Source organism: Pteronotus mesoamericanus, unplaced genomic scaffold, assembly GCF_021234165.1.
Source record: "Pteronotus mesoamericanus isolate MK-2021 breed Mesoamerican mustached bat unplaced genomic scaffold, CSHL_Meso_final scaffold_408, whole genome shotgun sequence".
NCBI lineage: Eukaryota > Metazoa > Chordata > Mammalia > Chiroptera > Mormoopidae > Pteronotus > Pteronotus mesoamericanus.
The window spans coordinates 1,907,572-1,933,474 of NW_026555315.1; the positions used below are offsets into that span (position 1 = coordinate 1,907,572).

General features: G+C 65.8%; 1 protein-coding gene across 2 annotated transcripts in view; it reads left to right on the plus strand.

Moving 5' to 3' along the window:
• The first annotated feature begins 410 nt into the window (after window positions 1-410).
• Window positions 411-25,903, plus strand: part of RBFOX3 (RNA binding fox-1 homolog 3) — a 269,214-nt gene continuing 243,721 nt past the window's right edge. For both annotated transcript variants that reach the window (XM_054593393.1, XM_054593394.1), the window contains exon 1: window positions 411-515. The gene's annotated coding sequence lies outside the window, so the exon portion shown is untranslated. The remainder of the gene's footprint in view (window positions 516-25,903) is intronic.

A 25,903-nucleotide genomic window follows, 5' to 3' on the forward strand; every position in this document is an offset into this window, starting at 1 on the left:
GCCCTCCCCGCCCAGGCGCGCGCCCCGCCTCGCGCTGCGGGAGCCCCCTCCCTTGCAGCGCTCTGCGCGCACAGCCCCAGCCGCCTGCCTGCGCCGCGTGCTCCTGCTGTCTCCTCGCTCCAGCCAAGCGAGCCAGAGGAACCAGGGAGAGGGAGAGAGAGAAAGGGGAGGAGAGAGAGAGGGAGAGAGAGAGGGAGAGAGAGAGAGGGAGGGAGAGAGAGAGAGAGAGAGAGAGGCAGAGAGGGAAGAGCGAGTGCGGAGCACAGAGCTCCGGAGCCGGCAGAGCCTCCTAGGACAGCGGCCCGGCCCGGCCCCAGCCCCGGCCGCTCACGCGCTCGGAGGGGACGCGGCCGCCCCCGCTGCCGCTGGAGCCGCTGGAGCCCGGCCCCACGAGCCCCTCGCTGCCGGCCGGCCTGAGCCCGCGTGGCCCCGGGACGCTGCTGTCCGCCCGGCTGGGATGCAGCTGGGGCATGGCCGCCAGGCCCCCATCACCTGCCTCGGGGAGCGCTGAGCCTGTGAGTAGCCTGGCCCTCGCCGCCCGCTTACTCAGCCTTGCTCAGCCTTGCAGGTCATTACCACCGTGCGACAGCCCGCTAGGGGCTGGGGGCGGGGGGCACGGTCCTGGGAGGGGCCCACAGGACCCCGCGGGGGAGGCGGGGGCTGCAGAGGGCAGCCAGAGCCATCCAAGGCAGTGTGGGGAAGGGTGGCACGCTCAGGTGCAGGGGTCCCTGCCAGGGTCGGGCTCCCAGTCCCTCCCCGCCTGGGGTCCGGGCACGTGGCCCAGCCTGGGGCCGGAGGGGGGATTTTGTGAATGCGAAGGCGGTTTCGGGCTCCATGGAGACGCCAGGAGTCCCTTGCGCTGCGTGGCGGCGGCGGTGGTAGCGGCGGAGGTGGCAGCAGCGGCGGCGACGAAGGCGGCACAATGCCCGGCGGCGCAGGGAACTCCCCGGCGGGGGGAGGCTGAGGCGGAGGAGATCCCAGCCCTGCGGGGCGCATCCAGGGGACCGGCCGAGACAGAGTGGGTGGCAGCAGGGACCCTGGGGACGCAATGCGCTTTCCTCCTGGCACCCAGGCCCCAGGAGGGAGCGTTGTCAGGGTCCCTCCGGCAGAGGGTTCACTGAGGAGTTGATAACCTAAGGAGGCCGTGGGAAGAAGGCGCCCCTGGGGCTCCTGGAGAGGACGGGGCGCAGCCTCCCGCGGTGCCAAGGGTGCGGATGGAGCGCGGGGGCGGGCAGTGCAGGGCCCTGGGGACTTGGCGGGGGCAGGGGCTCCGTCGGGGGCCCAGCCCACTTCCCCGGGGCGGCGGCGTCCCTGGGGGCTGGGGACGCCGGTGCCAGCGGCCCAAACACATCCCTGGCCCAAACTTTCTGCCCCGGCTGTCCGGGAGGCGGCGGGATCTCGAGGTTGTCCGGGGCGCGCCGGGGGCAGGCGGGGGTGGGGGCGGAGGCTGTCTCCGGTGGCACCTCCAGCGCAGCTGGGGGTCGCAGCTCCCCCCCGCCCCCCCCCCCCCCCCCCGGCGCAGAGGCTCCCCGCGCGCCTCCCCGCAGTGCCCTCTCCTTCCGCGCAGGGACGGGAGCTCGGAGCCCGCCCGGTGCGGAGCGGCATTGGGACCCAGTCCTGTCCCCGAGCGGCCTGGGATCCGGCCTCACGTGGGGTGGAGGGTGTTCCTGGGAGCCTAGTACCCCGCCCCTCCCAGTGGGCCGGGGTCCAGCGGGGCAGCCAGAAAGTCCAAGGTGCTGGAGCTTCCCAGCTGTGGGGAGGGACTCGATTTATTTTTTTACCAATCACTTTAAAAAACAGCTCCCACAGCGCCGCTCATCCTGATGCACGCGTGAGACACACCACGGGGGGAGGCAAGTGACAGGGACGTGGGTCTCCATCCCCCTGCCCCAGATTAAGTCACTTCGTTAGCCCGCCAGGTCGCCAGTTTCCTGCTGAAACGCGGCTCTGCTCACGGATGCCCAGGGCGCTCCGCTGGGAGCCTGGGGCACTTAGCGGCCGAGCGGGTACCGGCTAATGGAGTGGGGTCGCCCTTCATGAGTTCTTTCAGCCGGAAGCCAGCTTTGGTTTTAATGCGCTGCAAAAAAGAATAATAATTTAAGAAAAGTATAAACACTGCGACAGAACCTGCTCATTAAGGGTGCATGGCAGATTTGGGCCGATCTTCATTAGGCAGCATTGTTAAGGGGGATGTTCCGCTCGTTAAACCAGACCCTCCAGGTCTGTGGAGGGAGCCAGGGAGAAAAGTCGTAGTTGCAAGTGCTGCCTGGAGAAAGCAGGGGTTTGGGCTGGCGGGGCCCCCGCCTGCGGCAGAGCCCTGGGGGATGGGGGCCTTCGAGGGCCATGTCGCGGCAGAGGCCCTGGAGCCTCCTTCCCCGCCTCCAGCGTGGCCCCGCCGGCCTCCGGGCTGAGGACCAAGGCTGCCACCCCCGTCCCTCCCTGGAGAATGGGGACCTCCCTGCGGTGGGCACAAGAGGCCACGCTGAGCCCCTCATTCCTGGCTGGGAGCTTCTGGGAGGGGCAGGGCTGCCCCCCAGCGTGGGGAGGCGGGAACCCCCGAGGGGTCTGGCAGCAGAGGCTAGCGGAGGGCGCACTCGGCCGAGACAGCCTGGGCCTGGTGACGCAGCTGTGTGGGAGGGGAGGGCGGCCGGTGGCGTGTGGGCTCTTTGCACTGGAGCGGCTGGGGTTTTCTGGTATGAGTCCCAACAGCCATCCCCTCCCCCATAGAAGACACACACACAGGCTCCCTCTGACCCACCCTCCAGACATCCGGGGCGCAGAGGGACCTGCATCCACCCTGGAGCCTCGGGTCACCTCGGGTCACTGGGAGAAGCTGGGAGTCCAGGAAAGTCCTGGCAGCCGTGCTGGGCCTGCCTTGCAGATGCCTCTCGCCCGCGGCCCTCGAACAGGAGCCACGGCAGAGCCGGGCTGCCGTCCCTGCCCTTCGGCAAGGACCGAGGCTCGGCTGGAGCAGCCGCGGGCCTGGGTCCCCACCACTCAGAGCACAGTGGGGGCCAGGACCAAGGACAGGGCCGGCGCGCACAGCCTGTCCTAGGCCTCCCGTCCCGGACTTGCCCTGGTGCTGCGGGCCTTGCGGGCGCTGGCCCTGGCCCTGCCGGGGGAAGGGGCGGGCTCCCGAGGAGGCCCGGGGCCAGCAGAGAGGCCCCTGGGGACCGTTGCAGAGGGGGCCTCCGGCCTGCTCTGTGCCACTTTGCCCACCTGGAGCATTGCCCACGGCTCCCCGGAGACACGGGGGGATGTAGGGACCTGTGGTGGCCTAGGAAAACGTCCTCAGTTCTGGGTCCCGCCGGCCTGGTCCCGCTCGGGCGCTGCCTCCACCCTGCAGCCTTTGATACCCGCCCACATCGAACCGTGATCCCAGGCCGCGTTATTCTTCCATGTGGCGAAGTGGGAGGCTTGCCCCTGGGGGCGGGGATGCTGGTGGATTTACCCCATGCCCTCCAGGGCGCACGGCGTCACCCAGTGCCTGCTGGTGCCATCAGCGGGGAAGGGATGCGCACACGGAGGAACGCCCAACCCCCCAGAGGTGTCAGGGTGGGGTGGTAGCAGGGGGTCTGGGGGAGCATGCGGGGGCGGGGGTCACCACAGTGCGGAGCTCACGGCCAGCTCCAGACTGAAATGCTGGTTTCAGGGGCCACGATGGAGCCAGGGGCTCCTGCACCAGCAAATTCCGGTGGGTTGTCTCTCTGTGTTTATTTATTTCCACACTCTTGCTTGATACTTTGTTATAAAGACAAATGGAACCTGACACGCAGCTGACATTGGGTGAGGAATTTTTTATTTTTAAACAAGTGAAGGGGAAAAACCATCTGGAAACTCCCCCCGCCTGCCCCCGAACCGGAGGCTCCCCCTCCGGCACCTGCCTCTCCCGCAGCACAAGGTCCCCGCGCTCCACACCCGCCCCGCGCGCACCTGCATCTTCTTGACTGGCTGCGGCACCTCCACAGCCTTCACAGAGCAGCCCGGCATTTCCAGGCTCGCGAGGCAGCCCGGCAGCCCCAGCCTCTCTGAAGCAGCTTCCTCTCCAAGCCATCACTGTCTCTTTTGTATTTAGAGCGTTCCGGTTCCGCCTCCCTCCGCCTCCTGCTGTCTGTCCCTCTGCTCCCCGTCCAGCCCCCGCCCTACTTCTCGGAGCGGTGTGGGCCCTCAGACCCTGAGGCGGGTTGAGGGGCCCCCAGCTCACGGTGGCATGGCGCTGGTCCCCGAGTCCCCCGCGGGGCTTGCTCTGTGTGGGGGCTCCACCGGCAGAAAGAGGAGTGTCCTCGCTTAAGGAAATTCCTCGGGACACGGGCTGATGTGGCTTCTAAAACAGACCTTTTTTAAGTGCAACGCGCTTGGTAAATTCGTGCGCTCTCACAGTTTCTTCCACACATGAGCTGACACTGAAACGTGTCTTAGAAGGTGACTCGAGCTCACAAAGGGCCTGACATCTGTTGCTTTATCCGGAAGTGTTTCCGCCAGCAGCCGAGGGCACGCTCACGGTATATACAGCACATCCTGGAAGGCGTCGCAGGGTCGGGCCGGAGGCCGCCACGGTGAGGGCCGACCAGGCCCCAGGGCCCTCGGGCCGTGGGAAAGGGCTGTTGAGTCCATTTCAAGTTTCGGGGCCTAAAGATGTGCTCCGCTGCGTGGCAGGGACCTCTTCCTTTAGATGAAGACCTGTTTCTGTCTGCACGGCTCACGGCTGGCTCTTGCTGAGCCCACCTGGGTGCAGAGCCTGTGGGGTCCTCTGCGGACCAAGAGCAAACCAAGAGCAGAGCGGTTCTTGTTGGAAGGTTTCTTTTTTGGAAGATTTAACTGTTTGAAGTCAGAGCATGCTCCTAGCAGCCAAAAGGAGGGCGCATCTACACATTTTTAGCTGAATTTCACCACATGGCTTTGGTTAGTGGTTTTATGAAGAGCGTTCTCCCAAGTTTCTAGAATAACAGAAGCGTGGGTGAAGGACTGCCGGGCCCCTCCCCCCGGGCCCAGTCCTGGTCACCAGCCCCGCGGGCACAGTCCCTGCGAGGTGCCTGCGGGACACAGCGGTCAGCCCACCCTCTGCGCCAGCGTGGGCCTCGGCTGCGCCTGGAAACCAGGGGAGAGGCGGGTGCCCAGGTGTGTCTGTTTTAGCCCCTTCGAAAAACAACCCACCTGCCTGGGGACAGACACCTGCTACCCGCCAGGCGCTGCTGCTTCGCCAAGTTCCTTTGGGGGTGGGGGGAGGGAGGGCTGGAGGAGATCGCAGCACGCTCCTTCCGTCTGGAAGTGCGGAGAATCCCTGCGTGACTTTATCTGTCCGAGGCATCTTGTCTCACGTGTGCATTCTCCCTCCCACAGGGCCGCGGCTCCAGCCCCCGGCCCGCTCAGAGCCGCCCCCCGCCCACCGCCCCCCCCTCCGCGGATGGACGGGACACAGCAGCCCTGCTCACCAGTGACTCCTTGCTGGCGACACCCAATGAGACCAAGGGTGACGATGGCAGGAAGGGGCCCTGGGGAGTCTGGACCCTGCCCCCGCCCCCCTGCACTTCGTGTCTCTGGGCACCGGGGCTGGGCATCGCGTCCCAGGGCAGTTCGCTGTCTGGCAAGGACGAGGCGAATGCCCGGAGCACCCTGTTTTCGACAACGAAGCCTTTTAATGCAAAAATGGGAACCTCCATTGAAGCCAGAGAACGCGACCCAGACGTGTTGAAAGCGGGGGTGGGGGGGGTGGGGGCGGGCAGGGGCCGGGTGCCATCAGGAGAGAGACGCCCGGAGCTGCAAGCCCCGGGCGTGCTCAGAAGTGGCTTCTCACTGGACTTCAATAGTTCGAAATCCTTCCCGCGTGTAAATGAGAGGTTCCTCTACCCGATGGCACCGAAAATAACTCTTGCTTTTGGGGGAACTTTTACTTTAAGGATTGGGCGCAGGGCAGCGCTCCAGGGTCTGGACATAAGGCCTTCTGGGCCCCGTGAAGTCACAACTCCTCCTGGGGATTTCCTCCGCCCACCCTCACTCCCCCCCCCCCCCCCCCCCGCCCCCTTTTCTGACAATGGCAGGAAGGGCTTTGCAACCGCCAGGTTTTAGCCGGAGGTGTCAAGGCAACTTTTTCATACAGTCGGGCCGGGCACACCCTGGTTTCTCATCACCTTGAGGGCCGAGGAGCCAACGGAGACCAGAGCGCAGCTTCAGGCTGGGTCTGAGCCCTGGCTCCTGTGGGGACCCCAACGTCTTAACTGCTCCCCCAGCCCCCATCACCGCGTCCCCTCTTCTCCCGGGGGCGGGGGGGGGGGGTGGGTCTGGTCTGCGCCTTCACTCAGTGCCCTTGTCAAGGGAGCTCCCCCAAGACCGCAGGTCCGGTTGTCACTGCGGGACGCTCCCGTCGGTGCCCCTTGCGTGGAGGGCAGCTCTGACCCCAGCTGTGCGTCGATCGCCCTGCTCCAGCCCCTGGCGCAGGGAGCGGATCCGGCCACGTGTGCGGCGCCGCCGCCGTGGGAGGCCTGCGGGCAGGGAGGGCGCGGGGGGCGGGGGGGGGCGGAGCCCACTGCAGCGTGTCGCAGGGGGCGAGGGGCGAGGGGGACGAGGGCTCCCCAGCCCTGAGCCGGCAACTCTGAGCTTGCGCAGCGGAGAGGTGGGGAGCGAGCAATGCCGGAGCGGGCACCCAGCAGGCACCGGGCAGTGGTGGCGGGCGCGGCCCTCCGGGCGCCGCAGTCAGGGGACAGGCGTCTGGTCCGAGCTAAGGACACGGGTTCTGCACTGTTCCTACGGCCCGAGAGGTGGCACTGCTTTTAAAATGGTTCCGGATGAAGGGGCCGGCGCCCCGCGCTCCTCCACGGGGCAGGGGAGCCTCGCTCGGGCGGCCGGGGAGGGCCCTCCGGCCAGCAGGGGGCGCCGGTGGGGGCCTTTCGGTGCGGTGGTGCCCCAGCGGTCGCCCCAACCAAGGCACCGGGGGGTGGAGGGCGCCTGCATGACTGAGGTGTGTCCCCGGATGGGCCGCCGCCCCCGCTCCTGGAGGGGTGTCAGCAGAACCCCAGGGGTGGGGCCCTGCCGCCAAGCGCTTTGCTTTTGCAGCCGTGGCCTGGGATTCTCAGGGGTGGGGGCCCTAGGTAGGTGCCAGCTGGATTTTCCAGGAGGGGGAGGGAACAAAGAGGGAGAACCGTGACCCCAGCCCAGCCCTGCCTGGAGTCCTCTGAGCCTGGAGGGGCGGCCACCTTGGGGCTTACTCTCAGCCCCGGCGGCTTCGTCGCGCCCCTGCCTTCAGCGGGGAGCCGCTTGGGGCTCTCAGGCCTCAGTGCGTGACAGACTGAAACACAGCTTTGCAAAACCCATTAGAAATAAACATAAAGTGTGCGAGTCTTTCCGGAATATCGACTCCCCCTCATTCAAGGGACCGCGGTGACGCTGTTCGTCCTGGCTGGGGCCCCGCTGCAGGGACGGGCGAGGTGGAAGCACAGCCCAAGGGACTTCCGCTCAGGCACCTGGGGGACCTGCGCCGCTGCCTCCCTCTCAGGGGTGCACCTGTCCACTATTTTGGGGTCTTAGCAGAAAAGAGAAGTGCAGGAGAAACGTAAGGTGAGAGTTGTTGTTTGCAGTGGTGTCGTATTATCATCAGCACCGAGACAGCCCACCCGTGTCCAGCTTAGCGTCCCAGGGTTCCGTCCGGTAGGCGGGCAGCTGTGACCTTTTACCCGCCACTGGGCGGGGCGGGCGGAGAGCAGCTGCAGGGTGGTCTCCTTCGATGGGGAAGGCCTCGCCCTCATCCCGTCTGCGAAAGCCCCGGTCGGTGGTCGGTCGGCATCCGGGACGACTTCCCAGTGAGTGTGTTTTCCTTTCTCGGGTGAAGCTGCCCGGGCCGGCGAAGGGGCAGGCCACGGGAACCTGCCGCCGCGGGAACCTGCCGCCGCGGGAACCTGCCGCCGCGGGAACCTGCCGCCGCGGGCCCCTCCGGCACCCGGGGGCCAGGCCCCTGCTCCTCCCACACGGCCGCCCTGCCGTAGGGGACTGCGCGTGCAGCTCCACCTGTGCGTGGACGGCGGGGCAAAGATTAGCACCCGCTCTCCTGATGGGTCCCTGCGGGAGCAGGCCAAGGGAACGTCTCATGGGGCACACAGAGTTGCCCCCCCCCCGCAGAGGTTGAAGCCTCGTTTTAAAAATAGACCCTGTTGGAACAGGGGGCAGAACAGAAACCGGGTCCTTGCAGCGGGGGCCGGGTCTTTACCTGGTCATGTGGCCTCCGACCCTGCCACCCAGGGGACATTCTCTCCTTGTCACAAGTTGCCACGGAGACTGACCGAGGGGAACCAGCTGCCTCCTTTCCCACCCGGATGTGATGGTATGTTTTGCTCACATCCTAAGAAGAAAACTCGTAAGACCAGAGTTGGGAATTTCGAACCCCAAGGATAATTTTTCAGAAAGTAATGAGCGCTAGAAAATGAGGGTTATAAAGGAAGTCTTTCGGTAATAATCATAACTATAATGTTCTCCACTTTGAAATGCGTTAACATGTACTAAAATCCCAGAAAGTATTAAGTCTGCTGGAGGGAAGGAGGCGTCCTTTGGAGCCGAGGCCCAGCCCCCGGGGCCAGCGCCAGCTTCTGGGCCCTGCGCCCATCTTGCACAGTGAGGTCGCTGTGCCCCCAGCCGGGACCCCGTCCCACGCCCAGGGAGGACCGGGTGGCGAGGGGCTATCCCAGCCGCGGCGGGTTTCCTCTCAGGCTGTGGTTTCCAGCAAGGTGAGGCCAGGCCGAGATGCCCTGGGGCCTGCCCCCTCCGCTGGAGTCATGCTGCTGGGGAGCTGGGCCGGGAGGCAGGGGGACAGACCAGGATCGGGGAGGGCGTGGCCCGGGGCACCCTGTGCACAAGACACCCCATGCCCACTGCATGCACGGCTACCTCCCCTTGAGCTCGAGGCTGCAGCTCTTGGCCCTGCTCACTCTGTCCCTGTCCCTGACCCCACCAGACTTTCTCCTCCTGCCTGCCTGCCCCTTTCCCCTCCTCTGTCACCTGTCACCTTGAAGGCCAGCGGACTTCCGGAGGGACGCAGGTGAGGGGCTGCCTGGCAGGTGAGGTGGCGCCGAGCTCAGAGCAGCCGGGAGGGAAGAGTTGCGGCTCCTCCTGCCCTGCTCAGAGCCGTGGCTGGAGGAGAGCAGAGCCCTCCGGAGCCAGGGCGGCCGGGACAAATCAGCCGCCTGCCCTTGGACGCGTGCAGGGCTGCTTCCTGGGGTCTTTTGGGTGCAGCCACTGGGGCGTGGGTTTGAAGGCTCCGGAGCAGACTGCCGGAGGTCTCACATACTCTGAGCGGCGCTGGAGTCGGGCCGAAGACCCCAGGGGCCTCGTGACAGGTGGGAGGTGAGCGGTGGGGCCTTAGGGGCAGGTGCTGGCAATGCGTTTGTCGGGCCTTCTGTCTCCTGTGCCCCCGGCACCTGTGAGGACCACCGTGTGGTGTGTTTGTGGGTCAGAATAATGGCTCATGCTTGAGGTTAGTGTGTGCACGTGTGCACATGTTTGCACACACATGTGCACGCACACACACAACCACCGGCACGTGTGCACGCATGTGCTTGCATGTGTGTGCACGCACGGCCGTATGTGTGCCGTGTGCGTGCAGCTCCCGCGCTCTCCCAGGCTCCCCCGCGTGTGAACCTGTGGGCTGCGGGGGGCCGGGTCTGAACGCCGCCCAGCCCCGCGGCCCTCCTCCCCCATTTGTTCTGCGTCTTATTTCAGGGCCTTGGAGAGTCTGGCAGTTTCCTCAAGGAAACTTCGCCTTTGTGGGAACGAGATGCCAAGTGCTCTGGGGCCCTCCTCCTGGCTAATTGATGATGTGATCCCGCGTGGGAGCCTTGTCATTCCTGGAAATGCTCTTCCCTGCGCGCGGCGCCCCACCTCCTTCCCTGCCCTCCTGCCTCCCCACTGGGCTGGGTGCGGCTGCGCCCGCGGGCGCGGGGCTAGCGGTAAGGAGCCAGCCAACACGCCAGGCCTCTCATTAACCCGGATGCTGCAATTACGTGCGCCGAAAGGCTGAAAGGGCCATTTAGGATTTTTCTGCCTCAAAAAAAAAACATACTCCTCCCAGCCGTGTGCCCAGCCCTTGGCTCCCTAGCTGCGGCGGCGGCCTGCAGCAAGTGCTCCTCGGGGCTCCTGCCTCAGGTGCGCGGCCGGCAAGGCCCACGCTGCAGGCAGCACAGGGCGGGGGTGCACACTGCGGAGGGGTCTGCCCCGTGCTGCTGCCTGCCCCGTGACGTCACACTGAGTGGCCCTGCCATGCATGCGTGTGTGGCTCCATCCACACGGGAGCATGTCCCCTGGCGTCGAGGGCCTGTTCCAGCCAGCTCCATGGAGGAGGGTCCGTGCCCAGGGCAGCCGCTCCCATGGGTGCCCACGGAGGCCATTGGGACCCCTTGAGGGCCCCTGGCCATGTCCGAGTGTGGGCAGTGTCTTCGGTGGGGAATGCAGTTTTCACATGTGCAGGGGTGTGCGTGGGTTGGGGTCTGCAGGGGGTGCCTGCCCCCTCCCCGCACGGGGACACGTGTGGGTGGTGTTTGGGGACCTGGTTGGGATTCTGAGGGTGCCGGGCTGCCAGAACCAGGACTGCTGGGTGGGGGTTGCTGAGAGGGGACCCCGTGGGAGGCACACGCTTCCCCACGGGGAACAGCCCCCGTGGGGACGGTCGAGGCCTGGGCAGTGGTGCTCAGACCAGACGCCGCCTCCCCGCCACCCTGGGAAGGTGGTTCAGGGGTATGGGGCCAGCGCCCGGGACCCAGTGCCCAAAACTCCGCAAAGTGCTACTCAGGGACCCTCTGGTCTGAAAAAGGAAGGAAAGGCTTCAATCTACTCAAGCACCAAACAACAACCAACAACCACAAACTTGTTTTTTTTAAACTTCGTGAAGTTGCCATGGTTACTGCGGGCCTCGTTCCCTGAGCTCCTGCTCTGAGTGGGGTGGCCTGGAACAGGCTCTCCGCCCCTCCGAGCGTGGCCTCAGCGGGGCACTCGGCGCAGACGGACGGACCGGGCACCGCAAGGCTTCCTGGGACCGTAGAATGCAATGTTCCCGTAGAGTGTTTCTGAGATACTGGAGACAGAATCTGTCTCCCACGCGAAAATAATTATAGCCGGAGAACAGAGAATACACCACTCCAGGTCCTAGTGGGGGGAGGGCGTGCGTGTGTGCGCTCAGTCCCCGCGTCTGCACTGTCTCCTCCGGGGCACCTGCTTCTGCCTGGCCACGTGCATTAGGGCCGCCGCAACCAGAAGCGTCTCTGCGTCCGACGGCCCAGCGTGCACCCAGACCCGCGATGGGGTGGCGTGTCCCTGCGGGGCTTGGGGGAGACGCTGTAGGGATGGTGGGTCAAGGCGGGAAAGAGGGCAGACCAAGGTTTCTCCTGCCCAGACTCCTTTGTACTCAGAGAGGGGCCTTTGGAATGGTTTGAGGTGTCATCGGCGCTCTGCCGGGCTCTATGGGGACCCACGGTCCAGGCTTGGCAGCTCTGCGGCCAAACTGCCAGCGCAGGAGGGAGACCAGGTTGCGGGCCGCCCGCCTTGGGGCCTGACGGCTTTTCTTACGCCGTCGGACACGGCGACCGGCCCCGAGGCCCAGGAGCTGGGGGCGTCTGCTCCCTGCTGACCACGGGGGGAGGTCTCTCCTCCGCAGAAGGCATGAGCCAGCATAGGCCACCTGGGGCGCTGAGCAGGTGACGGTGGACGCAGGGACTGGAAGTGGGCAGTGAATTCTGGGTGCTGGGGACTGTCGTGATAGGAGGGTCTGGCGCTCGACCCCGCGGCCAGGGGGTGGCCATGGGCACCCCAGAGGGCGCGCTTCTGGGCTCCGGTTTCCTCCCCGTGAGCCTGGCCAGGGACTTCTGTCTCTGCGGGAGGGCCTGGCCTCACCCCCGCTTTCCCGGCCGGCCCGGGCGGGTCCCCACGGGATCCCTGCGTCCCTCCGGCAGGGCCCAGCTGGCGTGGCCACAGCTGACTCCTCGCCCTTGAGCTGGTCTCACTTTTCACAGGTGGGAGGTACCTCACAATCTGGTAGTGCCGCCTTCTCGGCCAGTTCACGAGCCTGTGGTTTCAGGGCAGGTGTTTTCCGGGGGAAACATCAGGGGCGCGTGAGCCTGGGGGCCCCGGGGGCTCCCCATGAACCCCTTTGGGGTAGCGGGTGCCGAGGCGGGGCCACCGCGTTCCGCCTGCTGGCCAGCTGGGTAGACAGCGAAGGCAATGGGGAGGTTCTGGATTCTTCCACAGGCACGGGCAGAGCGGTGCGTGTGGCTCTGGCTAAGGCGGGCAGCGGGGCATTGGAGACCTACGTGCACAGCGTTGCACAAAGGGCATGAGAAGCCTTCCTCGGAGGCCCCCCTCCTGGCTCCCTCGGCCCTACCGTCTACACCTCATCTTTCCAGCACTTTCCTGGGAGCTGCACTCAGCCTGACAGGGAAGAATGGGAAACCGCAGGCACTAGGCTGTAAATGCTCCGCCGCCAGGGGCCCCTGGCAGCTGGCTGGGTGGGGCAGTGGGGCGGCGAGCCGGCCTCGGGCCTCGTGGGCCCTCAGACCTGCCGGTCTGCGGCCGAAGGGCCTGGGTGGGCTTCTGAGCCCCGCTGCGTTCCCCAGCAGCCCGCCGAGTCCCGGTGGCGTGGGCAGAGCTGCTGCCAGAGGGATGAGGGACCCGCTGCTCCTCAGGAAAGCCACCGTGGCTTCTGGCCCGGCAAGGAAACCGCAGGCCCTGGTCCTGCCCCCGGGCTTGGCAGCAGTGAGGCGGTGCCCTGCGGGCTCAGCTGGGCTGCGCGTCCAGCCGCGTCGGCCTCTTCCCTGCCGCCTGGCTGTGAACCTTCGACTGTGTGCCGCTGTTCCCCAGAACCCATGTCGGCTGCCAAAGAGAGCAGAATGCCTCTAAGGGGGGGTAGAGGGGTCTCAGGTGTGCCTTTGAGCTGCCCCTCTGTGCGGGGCTCGGAGTGAAGAGTAGATGAAAGGGAGGGAAAATGCCTAAGAAGGGGCTGGGCTCTTCTGGAACATGCCGGACTGTTCCGGAGGGCACTGTGCTGGACTGTCCCGGAAGGTACTGGATTGTTCTGCAAGGTGCTGGGTTGTTCTGAGACTCCTGCAGACGTGGGGCACCGGGGCCGGCTGCATCCTTTGGGGTGCCGTGGAGCCCGTCTACAGGGGTGTCGTCGGCTCGCGGTTACCGACGCTAACGGCAGGCAGAAGGAAAATGGATATCTGGCGACAGCAGATGAACCGATAGGATTTCTATTTAGCGTGTGCCGCGTGCTTCTCCGCTGGCAGATCGGCCTCCACAATTACACTTCGCGGGATCCAAGAATCTGCTGTCTGCGGGCCAGGGCTGCCACCTTGCTCTCCCCCCAGGACGGTTGTTGGAACACACGAGAGCCCCTCGTGACTTGGCGGCCGGCGTGGAACGCGGCGCCAGGGCCGTCCTTCCGAGCACCTGCCCTCTCCCTGCTGGCGGCTGGCACGCCACCTCCTCGCAGCCCCCCCGCCCCCGCCCCGCTGCTCAGCCCCCGCCTGGGGGACGGGTTAGAGGCAGTCAGGGAAGAACGGCCTGTTCAGATGGTGGGCTTTGTGCCGCTGCTTCAGGTGGGTGCGGACGGGAGGCTGCAGGACAGTCTGGGCGTTTTAATGTGGAAAAATGCAGACACGCACACGCTGTTATCCTTGTCCCGGGTGCCCAGGGCTTAGCCCGCGCCCCGCGCCCAACGGTGCTCAGGGCACCCTGGCCGGAGGAACGCCTGGGGCTCGGGTGGGAGGCTCGGTCAGGGGAGCGGGCTCCCGTGCGGGAGTCTGTCCCTGGAACACGCGCACCCTGACACCTCGGGGGGGCCCTGGGAGGCTGTGTGGCGTCCCCCGCCCCATGCCAGCACCTTGGCCTGGGCACAGGGCTCCTCGGCACAGAAGTTTAAGAAGTGGCCTTGACGCCAGGGGTGCCCTCTGTCAGTGCATCGATTTGCATTTTTGTATTTGACCGATCGGCCGTGCCCACACGGCCCTCCCAGAAGGGCACCGTGGGGGCACATGAACGCGGGGCAGGAGCAGGGGCGGCGAGGCTGCCGGCTCAGTGCCCTCCAGCAGCGGCCCAGGGTGGCCCGTGCGCCCTCTGTGCTTGTCCAGCGTCCTGGGGCTCCTGGATCTAAACTCCCACACGAATGGAGCGGGGGGTCGGGGGGACTCAGAGAGGGGTGGGTGGACAGCAAGGGAGAGGAGCTTCCCGAGGACGTCTTGGCGTCCGAAGACAATGGTCTGTTTCCTTCTCTGTCCTTCCTGTGGCTTGGGTGCTTCCGGGGGGCCCCATCCCACTGCTCCTTATGCAGAACCTTCTAGAATGAAGGCCTTGTTCCTGGACACACACCCATGGTCTCAGAGCCCCCACCGGACTAGGGAGCATTCTGGCACCGTCTTCGCCCTTAGCTTGTGGCTCTGCCTCTTGGACCAGCAGTGGAGGGAAGGGGCACCACCTCATGTGTCTCTGGCACATAGTAGGTGCTTAATAAATGTGGCAAGAAAGCGTGAGGGGGGCTGTCCTTCTATCCAGAGCAGCAGGTAGAGGCAGCTTCATTTTCCTCAGTTACATCTCCCCAGCCACACCCCCCCGAACCTTAAACAGCCAGTTCCAGGGGGCGGGGGCGGGGGGCAGGGAGGAGGGAGGGAGGGGTGTGGTGGGTGGTTCTGAGCTCCGAGCTCTGCCGCGCGCCTCTCCTCCCGGGCGGTTCTGGTTCCCGCCCTGGAGCCCGCTGGTCCCTCCTTCCCTCCGTTTCCTCGCCGGCCTCGGACAGGAGCGGTTGGTTGGGGGTGTATATGCGGGGCCAGAGCAGACGACCCCGTCCAGCCCGGGGCCTGCGCGTGGGCCGGGTGCAGCCGTCCGGCTCTGTGGCCTCCCTGTCCTGCACTAATCCGTTAAAAAGTCAAGATACAAAAGGCACGCTGACAGTGGTAGGAGACACAGTCGTACCACAGAGTTATCTAAAGCGGTCCGGACATGCGGGTCCCCGGAAATTAGATTGTTGTAGAAGTCCATCGAATTAAGGGGGGGCTCTTCTGGTCAGTTCCCGCCCCCTGCCCACGCCTCCCCGGCTCCGGCCCTGGCTGCCCTTCTCGCTTCTCGCCCCCCTGCCGAGGAGAGACTTTCTGGCCGTGTAGGGGCAATGTGACCTGGTTCTGTAATAAAGAGGAGGCTTATTAGAATTAAGGCCTAACAGTGGTAAAAAAGCGATCCTTGCAAGATCGAGGCCACTGGGGAATCGCGAATTCTCGGCAAAGGCCTCATGGAAGGGTTGGAATAGAAACTTGACACGCATGTGCGGCCGGCACGCAGGGAGGCATCCTCAAAAAACAAAGGGAGCTGAAGGAAAAGAAGAGCAGCCCTGACCGGTGAGGCTCAGGGGGCTGGGCGTCGTCCCACAAAGCGAGGGGTCGCTGGTTCGAGTCCCGGTCAGAGCGCGTGCCTGGGATGCGGTCCCAGGTCCCAGAACGAGAAGCAACCGATCGATACTTCTCTTGTGCATCCATGTTTCTCTTCCTCTTTCGCCCTCCCTTCCCCTCTCTCTAAAAATAAATAGATAAATATTAAAAAAAAAAAGAAAAAGAAGAGCAAAGTGGGGGTGGCAGGGAAGAGTGTCGGTGACGGTCCGCGGTGTGAGGGGGGGACCCCTCGGGCGGCGCTTGCCTGCCAGCGGCGGGCTGTCCCCGCGCGCGCCCTCCCGTGCAATGCGTCTCTCTCTGCCCCTGCCCTGGTCCAGCTGCCACTGTCACCCGAGGGCCATGGCACCAACTGGGGGCTGCGTACCCCGCCGCTCTGGACTGAGGGGCAGGGCCCCCCTCTCTGCCAGCCTCCAAGCCACCCCCTTCTCGTCTGCTGCGCTGAGCAGGCTGCGGAGGCTGTGGGGGGGGTGTGCCCGGCTCTTCGGGGCAGCGGACAGTGAGGGGCAGGTGTGGGGCCGCGGGGGAAGCCGCGGGGGCCGCTGCCGAGCGGCAGGCGGTTCTGGAGGCGCCAAGGCCGCCGCTGCCTCGGCCCCTCGTCTCAGTTCAAATGCCGTGGCAAATTATCGTGGCTTTCACTGCAAACGGGTCTGGAGGCTTTGGGTGTGAGGTGGAGGTGTTGGCAGAGTCCGCGTCTGGCGAGGGTCCACCCCTGGCTCTCAGCCTCACGGGCGGAAGGGACGAGGGAGCTCCAGAAGGGAGGACGCTAACCCCGTCCTGAGGGCCCGGCCCTCACCCCCCACTCACCCCCCAAGGCCCACCTCCCAGTACCAACACACTGGGGGTTAGGTTTCCACATACAAATTTTTTTAGGGGGGGCACAAACACACATTTCTTGCAGCAACCGGTAGGGGATGCTTGAGAAGCTGGCGCTCAAGGGACAGGCTGGGGGGCGGGGTGGGGGTGGTTGGAAGGCACGTACTCCCCCAGAAATACACACCCACCTGTGGAGACCTTGTCCCATGGAGACCCCTGGGTCCCACTGTCACTGGTGGCGGCGGTGGCAGTCAGCTCCTGGGCCCTCCAACAGCCCCCGCCCCCACCTCCCCGTCCCCAGCTGTCTGGGGAGGGCTGGGGGCTCGGCTGCAAACAGAGCAGACGGAGGTGCGGGGGGATTAATGCAGCCCCCCCGGGGGCTCGGGTTGGTGGGACCCCCCCGTTTCCCACCAGCCTCCCAGGGACAGGGACAGCATGTGTGTCTCCCCAGAGGGTCCCCCTGCACGGAGCCCCAGTGGCCTACTGGTGGCCAGTTCAGTAACGTCACACACGCACACACGCGCGCGGTCCCTCCCCCCTCGGTCCCAGGCTCCCGCCCCTCCCGCCAGCTTCCTGGGAGCACTCCCCACGTGCAGGCCGCGCCCGAGCCCGTCCCGGCTGACCGCGGGGGCTCAGAGCTAACGCCGCGGCGGCGGCGTGGAAGGCCTGCCCCCGCTCAGGCCTGGGCTCGGGAGGAAGGAGAGAGGTCTGGGACCTTTGCAGCCGATGGGCGGCTGCGTCCCTTCGGGCTGAGACGGGTGCCCAGCAGGTGCTCAGTGGACTTTGGTGGGCTGACGAGCACGGAGGCCGGTGTCCTTGCCGCTCCGACGGGTGGCGCCTGGCTCTGGGCGCTTTCTTTCGGTGCCGGGGCGGGTCGTGGGCTGGCGTGCCCCTAGCCCCCAGCACTGTAGAAGCGCAGAGCGGCGGTGCCCTGCACTCTGAGCTGTGAGAAGAGCGAAGCCCCTTTGGCACTCGGGCTCATTCCTGCGACTCCCGGAGCCTGGCCTGCTGCCCTGCCCCGCGGCGGCCCCCTCATGGCGAACGCCAGCTGCTCAGAGCCCTGGGTCCGCCGTTCACGGGGGGTGCTTCCTCTCCAATCCTGGATCCGGGTCCTGGGACAGCGAGGTGGGGCCCAGCCGGGCCTGGGAAGCACGTGGCCGGAGGGACAGGGACGGCTCTTTCTTTCCAGAACCGGCTTGCCTTCAGAAGCCGCTCCTGGGAAGGGGGCTCCGGGATTTCCGGCCAGTCCGCCCCAGCTGGAGCCCCCGTGGTCTGAAGGGGCTTGTCGATGGTTTCTTTGAGGCTTGCGGCAGGGGCCCTTCTAGCCTCTCATGACGTGGGTCACAGTAAGAACGTCTCTCCCAGGACTGCGTGGGTGCCCCGTGCCCCCCCTTCTGGTGGGAACGGGGCTCTCTGGACACCAGGGAGTGGGGACGGAGCCCCCGGGGGAGGCCGGCGAGCGGTCGTTCCTGTGCCTGTCGGGGCCCCGTAGCCGAAACGACCTTCCTTCTCTCCTTGACCTTCACGTTTCTCTCCCGGGGGGTCCACTCCTTTCCCGTGGCCCAGGCAAGGCGGGGGGTCTCTGCAGACCAAGGCTCTAGGCCCAGAAGCCCCCAGGGCAGGCGGCTGGCATGTCGGGCCATTAAACAAAAATCGGAGGGGGTTGGGAAGGAAGGAACAGTCCCAAACTTGGCAACAAATGGATGGCAATTTTTGGAAGCTTATCTGTGTGAGGAATGAGTTTTCAGCTCTGCAGGAATATTCATTCGCCTCTTAAAGGGCAATTACGTGCGGACCTCCTGGCTTTGTCGGCTGCTGACGTGGGTCCCCGGTCCCTCCTCCCTCGTGCCCCACCTCGTGCGACAACAGGATGGATGTGTCTCCACCCAGGCCTGGCCCCCCGGGGCCCCTGTCCTGGATGTTACAGACGCGGAGGGGAAAGGAGGCGTGTGCGTGGGGGGCCGGCAAGGGGAGGGCAGTTGGGCAGGAGTGGACGGCGGGAGCAAAGGGCAGGTGCTGAGGGGTAGGGGAGCTGCCCTGAATGCGTGGGTGGGTTTTTCGGGGGGGGGGGGTCGTGCGCCCCGCCCTCTGAGAAGGTCCCAGGGAAGCCAGGAAGGGGCGGGGAGGGCGAGGAGGGGAGCGAGCCAGGCGCCCTCCCTGGTGCTCCCCGCCCCCTCCTTTCATGATCCGAGGGCTCCTTTCTCAGAAGTTGTCACTTCACATAAACCTCTCAGAGAGGCGCGTCCGTTCCCATTCTCACTGCCAGAACCCCCCAACACTGGTGCCCGCTGGCGAGCCGGCAGCTGTCCCCACACGGCCCCGGGGCCTTCGGCCCGCTGGACAGACCCCTGGGCGGGACCCTGTGGGACAGACAGACTGAGCGGCGTCTGATACGCAGTGGCGTGCCCCCCGAAAGACACGTAGAAGTCCTCCCCCGGCACCTCGGAGCACGGCCGTATTTGAGGAACAGGCGCTTTCGGGGGTGACCAGGTTAAACGAGGCCATTAGGGTGGGCCCTCCTTCCACCGGCTCACGCCCCTCTGAGGCGGGGAGGTTCAGGCTCCGACTGCAAGGGGGGTCGGGCGATGGGGAGGGACAGAGCGAGAGCCAGGCCATGGGACTACGGTGATGCGCCCGCGAGCCAAGGACACCGCAGTGCGCCAGCCCCCGTGACGCCTGCAGAGGCCCAGGACAAACCCCCGCAAGGTGCCGGAGGGAGCCGACGCTGCCTGCACGTGGTCGCGATCATTTCCCAGCGGTCCCAGCGCCCAGGCCTGGCGCCCTGTCAGGGCTGCTCTGGGCACCCGCGGCTTTCCAGACTCAGGCCTGGGGCCCCGAACCCGGAGTTCACTTCTTGGGAAGCCCAGGGCGGCGCTGGGGGCAGGGCAGGACGGGGCGGGGCTTCCTAGACCGGCCTCCTGGATTCCTTCCCTCGGGGAGGGCTGCCAGGCAGCCTGCCCGCTCTCACTCCGGTCCCGGCTGGGGACGCCGTGCAGGCACGGGGGCGGCCTAAGGAGGGCTCCGCACCAAGCCTGCCCAGGGAGCCTTGGGTCCAAGTGGAGGGATGGCGCCCTCGAGGTCTTGCAGGCAGAGCTCCCAGGAGGAAGGATCAGCAGCCAGTGGAGAAGGACGTGAGAGAGCGCCCACCGGACGGCCCGAGGCTGTGGCGCAGGAGGGTCGCCGTGGGCACAAGAGCCAGGTGGGCACGGCCCGGCCCCCGCCCGCCCGCCCGCGGCCTGGAAACCCCTACTCACACTGCAGGACCCAGTGGCCCGCCCCCCGAGGAGCAGTCCCGCCTCGGTCCCCACAGGGGCTCCTTCCTGTCTTCTCTGCAGCCTTGCCCCTGCCTCCAAGGGGGGCCGCCCTGGGGGTCCTGTCATTTCCCGCCTACACATCCTGTTCTCCCGCTGGGAGCCCAGGCTCTTTCTACAGCCACGTTTCTCAGGGGGTGGTCCCCGCGTCCCCTGCATCCAGACACAGCGGTTCTTGTAAAACGTGGGTTCCCAGCTCACTGTCCACTGTCCACTCCCGCGGCAGAGTCAGCACCGACCAGCTCCCCAGGGGGCCCCGAAGCTCGCTGTGTATGGAGGCTGGAGAGCGGGTTTGGCTGGCAGTCTGTTGGCTTCCGCGACGCCGCGCCCGGCCGGTGCTGGTGGGACAAGCTTCAGGGCTGGTCCCGCACAAGACCAGGTGACCCCTCCAGTCCCGGGCCGGGGCGCCTGGCGGGGTGGCCCTGCAGGTGGGTCCATCGTGGCCGATGATGCTGGGGTTCTCCTGGTCACGGCACCCACTGTGGTTGCTGCCCCCGCTTCCTCCCCAGCGGAAGGACTGACCCGCGGCTGTGGTCAGTCAGGTGGCTCCAGGTGAGGGTTACAGAGGACACCCCCGTAGGTGCCCCTTACAAAGAACCGCAGGTTGTCGCTGCGGGCTGTGTAGGTCACCGCCCGCTGGCCCCGCACCCCCCACTGTCTCCTCGTCCTCGGGGCTGCAGGGGGTCTCGGGAGCTGGTGCCGCAAAGCTGGGTGTTCTGGGCCTCCATCCCTCTTTGTGCCTTGCACGCACCTGCCTCAGAATTTCTGGGGCTGGCCAGTTGTTGAGCAGATTTCAAACGGCCTTGCCCGCATCCATTTCTCCATCTGCAGCAGCAAAAGGGAAAAAAAAATTACCCTCCAGTGTGGAATTTTCCCAGTTATTTTAAATAAGTTTCATTTATTTGTGCTTGGCATTGAGATAAGAATTACCGGCCTTGCACAGATGCAAATTCAGAGCCGTAAAAGGAATATTGACAGCAAATTGCAGCCACATCACCATCTTTCCTGCGATCAAAGGCCCGGATGCCGCGGGAGGAAACGCAGCATCTGAAAAGCTTCGAGAGAACACCCTCTCCGGCAAACAAAAAACCTCTCTGGATGCTTCTGAGAACTCTGCAGGGACGTGCCAAACAGCTCCTTTCATTTCTGATTGAAAATATATTAAAAGAAAAAAAATTTAAACCAAAGATCTCACCAAGGAAATCAATTATAAACCCTGCCAGCATGGCTTTAGCTGCCTGTCCCTGTTGGGTTCCTTGTTAATACCGAGAAGCAGGATGAAGTTGCGGAGCATCTTTGTGCCTCTGGGGAGAAGAGTGTATCAGTTAGCCACCACTGCATAACAAGTAAGCCCCAAAGCTCGGTAGCGTGAAACAGCACTGTCTCCTCTTGCTCACGAGTCTACCCAGGTCAGCTGGGTACTTCTGCTGACCTGGGCTGTGTTTGATCGACCACAGCTGGGTTCTGTCGTGTGTCTGTGGTCAGCAGGTGGGTGGGCTGGACTTGGTGACTGGTTTCTGCCTCCCATGGCCTCTCGTGTCCGGAAGTGCAGCTCTGGCTGATTTCCAAGGCAGGCAGTGGAAGTGAGCGTGCGTGGTGAGGCCCAGGCGTTGAGCTCGCCCACCAGCACCTCAGGGCATCTTTTGGCCACCCTGCCAGGGGGCCAGTCCCGGTTCCAGGGCTGAGGAAACAGACACCGCCCCGCCCTGCCTCCGCGCTCCTTTGTGGGAGGAACCGTGACGTCCCATTGCAAAGGGAGAGTCCACGTGGAGCCGTGAAGAGCCGGGGCATTTTGCGATTAGTCTATACAGGGCTAGCGTGTGTGCGGACACTGGGTCTCTATCCAGCCTTGAAGGCAGGGCCCAAGAGATGGGGAGGCTGGTCTGCAGGGACTAGGGCTTGGCCACTGGGTCAGGGCTGCCGAGACGCATGGGGGCTTGGTCAGTGGAGGCTGGTGGCCAGGCTTGTCCGCACACAGTCCCCGCACGCCAGCCCGCACAGAGCCTGTCCTCACACCAGCTTTCCCTCTCGGGGCCTCCTGTGCTCGCCTGTCCGCGTCTCCCTGGCCTTGTCCTCTCTCCTGGCCCTTTACCATCGGGGTTCCTGCCACCTCGAGCCTCTCTCTGCTGTCCCTGTGCCTGGTGCTCCCCTGCACGTTCTGACTCACGCAGGCTTCTCCGGCACGTACTCTGTCTCCTCGGGTCTTTCCTGCGCCCTCTTCAGACTCGGCAGGTCCAAACGGATAGGCCTCCCCCGACCCGGTCCTCTCCACGGCAGACGGTGGCCCCGCTGGCGCCAGTGGTGCGAGCCAGCCTCCCCTGGCCCCTCGCCTCCCCGGGCCTTGTCAGCCTTTGGCTGCAGAAGCGGGATAGGGCCTGGGGCGGGGGAGGCGGGGCGCCTGAACAGTGCAGATGGGATCGCTCTGATTCGCGCCCGAAATGCTTTAACGGCCTTCCGCTGCACTCGATCGAGGTGAAAGCTCCTAGAGGCGCCCCCTTGCTGACCTCAGCGGTCACCCCGCAGCCGCCCGCCCTCCTGGCCTCCCAGCGAGTTCCTCAGACAGGCCGCCCTCCTGGGGCTGCGGGGCCGTTGCCCAGGCTCTCCCTCTGCCAGGGGTGCTCGCCCCTCCCCTCCACCCTTGCCTTGTCACCCACCCCAACCCTGCCTTCAGAGCTCAGCTCAAGGGCGCTTCTTTCAGGAAGCCCTCCTTGTTTGCCCCGCAGAGGTCCCGGTTGGCTTCCCCGGAACCCCTGGTGGGCCTCCCTGCCGCCGACCACAGCCGCGGGGCGGTCTCTGTGGGCCGGCTGCCTTCTGTAAAGCTGGGGCCATTCGGCCGTGGTCGTCGCGGTATCTCCGGACGCACCGTGGCACCTCCCCCAGGAGGCCCAGCAGATGGCTGGGGCTGGGGAGGCCATCTCGGGGCCTTCTGCACACACGTCACCTCCCTGGGCCTCGAACGCCGCCCGGTGAATAGGCATCGTTGGCCCCGCCTCCCGGAGCGGAAACCGGGGCTCGAGAGATGGGGTCGTCAGGGGAAGACGTGTTGGGGCGCTGCCCCCGCAGCCCAGAGTGTGCTCCCTGCAGGCCCGGGGTGGCAGGCTGTGCTCCCCGGACAGCGCCCCTTAGGAGGGGGGTGCTGCGGCCCCTGCGGCCCCCGTCCACAGCTCGCCCCGGGGAAGCCCGGCCCGAGGCAGTCCCCGTGGTCTGTGGCTGTGGCTGAGGCGGGACTGAGAGCCGCTGGTCCCTCGGGAGCCAGATCTCGCCACGTCCCGTGTGGCAGTCACATGGTGGGGGCTGCTGGCGACTCAGGTCCCTCCAGGAAGTGCACCCCGAGCCGCGTTTCACCGGGGAGAGATCTGGGCTCCGACCCCCGGGCCCCGGCGAGGGAGGGGGAGGCCGGGGGAGGGGCACACACAGCAGAGTGCGGTGATGCCCACTTCTCCAAGGCCAGACACACACACACCCACCTGCACACAAACCCACACAAGGCACACACACACAACACACCTTCACAAGCATGCACACGTGCACACACAATACGCACCCATCTGCATAACACATCATGCAGTCTGCGCGCGTGCACACCTGTGCACACACATCCACATGTGCATACACATACACGTGTGCACACTGTGTGTGGCCCGGCTCCAGGGCAGCCTCTCTGGACGCCAAGCCCCGCCCCTCTGGGCCCAGCCTCCCAGCTGCTTGGCCCAGGGCAGGGGCAGGCGGCCCCTGCCTCCCCGGGCCGTGGGCACAGGAATGGTCCCCCTGCCCCCGCTAAGGGGAACCAGATGGGAGCTGCGCCCTGCTCTCCCTGCCGCGTGGGGCGCCTGCGGCCTGGTGGAGGCGGCGGGGACCCCCTGCGGGCCGGGCCCTCTCACGGAGGCGTCGTTCTGACCTTGGCGCACACGGGTGTGGAAGTCGAGCAGGTGGGCGACTGAGGGGCTCCGACGGTCTCTCCACTTCGGTTCATCTGCTCCCGCCCACGTGTCCGGCTCCCGGGTGGCCGCGCGGCCCCGCCTCCCCTCGTTGGGGGCAGCTATAGGAGGGCGAAGGGCCAGGGTGCAGAAGGGGCAGGGACGTCCAGGCCCCGGCACGAGTCTCCCTTCTTGGTCCTGGAAGCCCCGCAGCACCGAGGCCTTGGGCGCTGTTGAGGCAGGCACAGCTGTGATCCCCATTATTGCGCGCCTCCCTCCCGCAACTGTAAAATTCTCAGGTGGCCACGTGACCTCCTCGGGTCCATGACCGCAGTCACTGATTTGTGGCTGGAAGGCGTGTTGGTCCCTCCTGGGCAGAAGGTTAAGATGGAGCCCGTTGTCTGCTCCGCCCGCTCTCCTCCCTGCTGCGACCACCAGCCGTGACTCACGTAGAGGCCACTTTGTCAGCCTGGGCGCGAGGGGCTCGGTGGTGGCGGAGATTCGTGTGAGCAGGAAAACTATGTGCTGTTAAAGGTACCGGGGCCTTTTGTTGCAGCCCCTGCCGGCGTCTTCCAGCCCTGCGAGCCTGGCGCCTCGGCCTTCGCCCTCAGGCGCCTACTGGCCAGTCGTGGTCTGTGGCCAGCGTGGCGCTGTTAGGACAGTGTTGGCTGGTCACAGGGTGAGCTTGTAAGTGTGTGCTGTGTCGCTGCTCGGTGGTGGACTGAGGGGCAGATTTGGGATCGTCCGAGAGAAGGGCGGAAGGAGGAGGTGGCAGCGTGGGGCTGAGGAGCAGGCCGCAGCGGCGGCACCGGGCCATCCCCTGGTGGGACAAGCCAGGTGAGCCCCGCGGTGGACGGACGGCTGCGAGGCCCCCTGCAGGGTGTCAAGGAGACCGCGGCGCAGTTTGTGGCGTGTGGTTGGCAAGTTTGCGGAGCTAAACCAGGAGGGTGTCAGGGCAGGCGTACCCCTGAGGCCAGAGGTCCTGTGGCCCCAGGGCCCCTTCTCGAGAAATGAACGCCAAGGAGGAAGGGCAAGAAACGGCCGTCCAGGACGGCCCCGCGGCCGGGCTTGTGCCCCGGGACCTGACGGCGCACTCAGACTCACGGCCAGGCCGCGGTGCCAGGAGCCAGCCTGCCTCCTGCATCTCGGGACAGCACGGCCCTCGCCCCTCCCCTGCCCTGCCCTGCCCCACGCTGACCCCAAGGCCCCGTGCGTGGAAAATGGTCTTGGTTTGGGGAGCCTGAAGCTAACTGGCTTTTGACACCCCCTCTCCTGTGGGCTTTTCGGGGGGGGCACGATGGGGCGTCCGCCTGGCAGCTGGGCCTGCACGTGTGTCTAACGCCGCACAAGGGGACTGGAAGCTGTCACAGCTGCGCCTTCACCATGTGGCGGGACCAGACGGGAACCCCAGAGCTCACGCGAACAGGCAGGGGCGGGCGGCAGTGAGAGGCGGAGCAGGCAAGAGGTCAGCGGGGGCGCCGAGGCCGCTTCCGCCCGGACAGGGAACGCGTGGGGATGGCATCCTCCAGCGGGACGCCCGGCCCTGCGGGGACGCGGGCACCGGGGGGCTGGCGGCGAGGCCCCACGCGGCCAGCCCCCTCCCACGGCCACAGCGCCCGGCGGCCGCGATGAGCCAGGAGCTCGCGGCCAGGGCAGCCGCAGCCGAGCGGCCGGGGAGGGCGGTGATGGCGAACCCCGCTGCCAGCGTGGGCACAGGTCCTGTGCCAGGAGAACAGCGGGGTCCTGGAATGCTCTCCACCGTCTGCTCCAGCCCACACACCGAGCACATCCCACACCAGCTACCTGCGCCTCCGATTTTCTAGAAGGAGCTGCAGATAGGTTTGCATTTTTATGTAACTTTAGTACATTTTTTAAAGCCATCCCAGGGAGTTCCTTTCCCATAAACCTTGTGAGTTCAAACGACCCCTCGCCTGCTCTCTGTTGGGGACGTGGAAAAGGTGCTTTGATGTGCGGGTTTCGCGGCCCCGTCAGGGTTCCAGGTGGCCACTGAGTCGTAGCCTTCGCCTCGCGCCTCCAGGGACCGGACGGGCCTGTCTGCGTGCGCCCCGCAGCCACCTCCCGGCCTGCGGCCGTACAGGGAGGAAGCGCCGGTGCCCGCGCCCGGGCCTCGCGCTGTGGGAGCTGGTGTCGCCCCCATCGCCCGCCTCCGCGCGTCCGCTTGCTCTGGTCCCCGCCATCTGTCTGCCTCGCATTCTTGATTAACCACGAGTTATTTGAGGACAGGGCTGCGCCTCGCCACTCCCTGGAGCTGCTATGGTTACAAAGCTTCGACTTTCTTTAGACTTTGAGGTTGCCCTGGCATCGCCGAAGCCCTGGTGGGTGAGGGAGATGAGAGGGAGGCACCCCAAATGGCCCTTTCGGTTGGACACGCTTCCGCCGCCCTCCTCCCCTCCAGCCTCCGCCTCCTGCCCCTCTGGCAAGCCAGCCAGGTCCC